Source organism: Sinocyclocheilus rhinocerous, unplaced genomic scaffold (assembly GCF_001515625.1).
Source record: "Sinocyclocheilus rhinocerous isolate Xijiao unplaced genomic scaffold, SAMN03320098_v1.1 scaffold671, whole genome shotgun sequence".
In the NCBI taxonomy this organism is placed as follows: Eukaryota; Metazoa; Chordata; class Actinopteri; order Cypriniformes; family Cyprinidae; genus Sinocyclocheilus; species Sinocyclocheilus rhinocerous.
In genome coordinates this window covers 1,142,379-1,146,918 of record NW_015625021.1, presented here as the reverse complement: position 1 = coordinate 1,146,918, position 4,540 = coordinate 1,142,379, and positions in this window count along the sequence as shown.

Sequence of the window (4,540 nt, the reverse complement as noted above, 5' to 3'; positions counted from 1 at the left end):
TGCATGAACTAGCTTTTCTGCATCAGAAACAGGTAACATGTTTCGTAACTTGGCAATGTTTCTAAGATGGAAGAATGCTGTATATTGTATATATAATGTACATATTGCGATGCAACACCCTCTCCTCACCATCAACCCCTTCCTTCTTAACATCATAAACAGGTATATCGAGATTAGGTTGTGACATGACAACATACACATTCTGTTTCCATTTATCATCCAATTTACCCAGTCCCCTGGCCCTCTTATTTAGGACCATGACTCTCTGCCCCATCAACAAAGGTTCCCCCTTAACTTTACGATCAAACCCCTTCTTTTGATGAAATTGAACCTTCTGAACTTGTTTTCGGGTTTGATTATAGGCAGCCACTAATCTTTTATGATGGTGATGCACCCAGCTGTCAACTGTCCCCAAAAATCCATCTCCCCGGCCCAGCATAACGTCAATGGGCAATTTTGCATGACGGCCAAACATTAAAAAATACGGGGTATAGCCTGTAGAAGGGTGTGGGGTGTTATTGTAGGCCTGTACCAATTCTGCCACATACTGGTTCCAATCCTCTTTCTGATCATCCTTTAAAGTGGCCAGCATACTCAACAGTGTCCGATTAAAACGTTCACATTGTCCATTTCCTGATGGGTGATAGGGAGTCGTATGAGACTTACTGTTATTATTCAATGAGCATAGCTCTTTAATTTGGGCCCTGGTCAGAGTGCAACTGATCAAACCCCCCAAATGACTGTATAAAATGTTTCCACAACACCCTTGCAGTAGTCACAGCCGTCTGGTCCGTAGTGGGCACTGCAACTGCATAACGAGTGAAGTGGTCCATCATAACTAAGATATTACACATCCCGCCGCGTGCAGTCTCCAGTGACAAAAAATCAACAGAAACAATCTGAAGAGGGTATTCTGATTGTATAGATACAAGAGGGGTACTCACTTTATTTGCAGGGGTCTTGTGCAGGTTGCATCGAACACACTCAAGGCACCACTTCTCCACTCCTCGTACCAGCCCCGGCCAAAAGAAACGTTGACGGGCCAAACCCAGAGTCTTTTCCGCCCCCAGGTGTCCTGCGTGGTCATGCACCCATTCCAGGACTTGCAACTGCAGATACTGAGGCACCACTATTTACTTCCATTTGTCAAATGTCTTTGGATCACATAGGGTAAACGTACCTATTAAGCTCACCAAAATCTACATTGAGATGCTTAATGGGTACATTTTTGTACCCTTTAAGCACACCCCTGTTCCCATTAAGCTCACATCATGTTTTATTAAAAATTCTTGTTTATTTTAAACAACCTTTTTTTTAAAGGATAATTGAAAAAATATATATTTTTGAAGGTACAAAGTCAGTCACAAAAAAAACAGAACACTAAAATCAAGCAACAAGGCATTCAATTTGATCAGTTATATATTCATAATGAAGTGTCATTTACTGTAAAACATGAGCTGTCCCAACAATAGTATACAATAAAAATACACATAGCATTTATGGATGACATCATTTTATCACATTTTGATAGTGTTAGTACATAAAAGTAGAGATAAACCTAATAAAATGTTACTCCAGTAAAAGTACTCCTTTTTGACTTTACTCGAGGAAAAGTACAAAAGCACTTGATTTTTTATGTACTTAAGTATTAAAAGTACTGATCGATGAATGTAAGCATTCAAGCATTTCATTCACTGGGCTTAAACACCAATCTTTCCAGTCTATAAATGCATCATCCGCAGGTGGTCTGGCTTCACGGTCTGGATTCATTGCTAAGACTTAAGTTTCATTTGGGTCGGGATATCCAATATATACTTTTTTAAAGACTGACTGATGTTTGTTTCACTATTTTCGCGTATGGTATGTACCTTTAGAAAGAGGGGAAATTAGGAAACTCCCTGTAATTGACCATGAAAACTCACGTTAAATATATATTTAAAATAAATATATAAAGTTATAGTGAAATAAGACATTTATCATTATTATTATCATTTAATAAAATACATCCATTTGGAATATTACCAACTTCTCATTGGGTGAAAGTGGCCTCACCACTGGCATAAATTATCCTATTTGTGGACACTACTGGGTAGAATACTTACAAATTGTAGATAATTACAGATGACATGATGAAAACTGTAGTTACTTATGTAATATAGGTTACACATTTTAATGTATTCTGACTACTTTTACATTACTTTTTATCAAACTTGTTTTAAACATACATCATTAAACTTATGATACTGAAAAAGGCAAAGATCAAGAAAATATTCCATTTTTTTATATCAGCATCATAAAATGCATTAAACATTACACCAGGGTTTCCCAAACTGGGATTTATGTAAGAGCTTCATGGGCTTGTGAGTTGATAAAAGCTTTCAATTAAATAATCATAAAAATGTAAAACAAAAATAATTTAAGCACTTAAACACTAAAAATATATTTTGCTTACCTCCAATGTGACCATTAACTGTCTTCAGAGAACTGTAAACATGCGAATGTGTTGTTTAATTATTGAAATATTAGCTAAATATTTTAAGTAAATATTTTATGTGCACTGCAATACTTTCTGTAATACTTCACATTACAATAGCATTTGTACACTTACAGTAGCACAGTACACTTGCATCTTACAGATATACAGATGCATACTATCACACAAATGCGCACATATTCATACAGTGTAGGCTAGTCTTATCTTTTTGTTTTATATATTGCAATGACATTGTAGTGTAATTAGTTGTCAGACCACCAGTAACGTGTAACTGGGAATCCTGTCCAGTTTCTTGCAATCAATGTCCCACATAATGTGTCAATTTGTACTGTTGTAACAGGTTGTAACAGATATATGCCAAACAGGAAAAGTGCAGTCTTGTTCATTTTCAATCTTTGTCATCATCTGAAAATACTGATAGAGTGTACTGTTAGACTGACAACATGGCAAGCATTCTGCCATCTGCTATCTTGTTTGTGAACGGTAAGAACTTGTCATTCTGATGGCACTGATTTGTTTACTGATATCCATACTTAATTTTGAGAGATGAAGTAAGGATTTCAAGCAAATTACAGGCTTTTGCAGGTAATCCATTGCGTGGTGCTGTTTGTACAAATTGTTCTGAGAAACGCTCTTACTGGTTTGCAAATGTTTAAGGGGTAGTTTAGCCAAAATTAAAATTTGCTGTTAATTTACTCACCCTCAGGTCATCCAAAGAGTAGGTGACTTTTTTCTTCAATAGAACAGATTTTTTAGCTGAAACCATGGCCCTTTCACAAAATGCAAGTCAGTGTGTGGCGGAACAAGAAAGGCGTAACTGGGAAAATGAAACCAAAACAACTGTCATGACCGCCAGCGAATAGGAACGGGAGTCTAATTTGGGAAGGAAATTATGTAGCTATATATATAGTGGAATAGAATCAAAAGATGGCGGGTTTGTGGAGAGTGAAGAACAAAGAAAGAAGTTGCGAGTGTCTAGAGTGGAAGTTGCACCGGTTTCAGCTGAGCGCACACTCACACACTGTGTAATGCTGGAGCGAGCGCCGGAGGGTTTCAAAGAGATCGTTATCCGAGCTGCAGGACCAGCGCAGAGGCGTGTGTTGTTTCAGAAGCTGAAGGCAAGTGTCTTTACCTGGATGCCTTCTTTTCCTTGGAGAAAATCCACCTCCATTCGCTGTTTGGAAAACTCTGTTTCCCCAAGTTCATGAGCGGCCGGTCGGATGGCTCATGACTTTCCGTAACACACCAGCACACACCCAAAGTTCCCTTTCAAGGGAACTTCGAACTGCGTCCTCTAGGGGTCGCTATGGGGAACGCCTCGTCGTGACCCGTGTCTGAAGCATACATCAAAAAATCACCAACAACACGTGGGCCGGCGACAGCCATGACGTCACTACCGGTGGGACTATAGTATAAATAGGCGCCGGGAGCTACACATCTTCCTCAAGAAAGTGATGTTGCGAGGTCATCTCGATGAGCGTTATCTTTCTGGCCATAACCCTCCAGCTCAGGTGAGCCTTCCTTTCTTCCTGATTTCCATACAGAGATCGAGAAGGAATGGAAGAGGCCGTTTTCCTCACGCATCCATCGATTCCAGCATACGAGTTATGCCAACATCGAGGCGATGCGCGAAAACGGCTATGAGAAGATGCCCCTATAGAGAGACGCTGACCAGCTATCTGACGTCTTCTCTTAAGACTCCCTCCTTGACATCTCGCTTGAATGGCAGGGCATACGCAGCAGCAGCACGAAGAAGGAGAGGGGCTTTCTTCTCGATGCACCGGTTTCGCCTTCCGTACTTTTGGTACCTCCGTTGAGACGGTGGTCGAGGAGTTCAGGGAGGCAAAGGGGCGCTCAGCGGCCTTCAAATCTTTCATTCCACAAAGGTCCAGGTCTCGAGCGGGAAGTATAGGTGGCATTTGCGAGAACCTTCTTGTGTAGTGCTGTCTCAGGCAGTGCTCCCCTCACCTTAGAGGGTTCTATTTGAGCTTGCCTCTCCCGTTTGGCCCAGTACTTCCGGGTATCTGTAAACAGATGCTTGGAAAA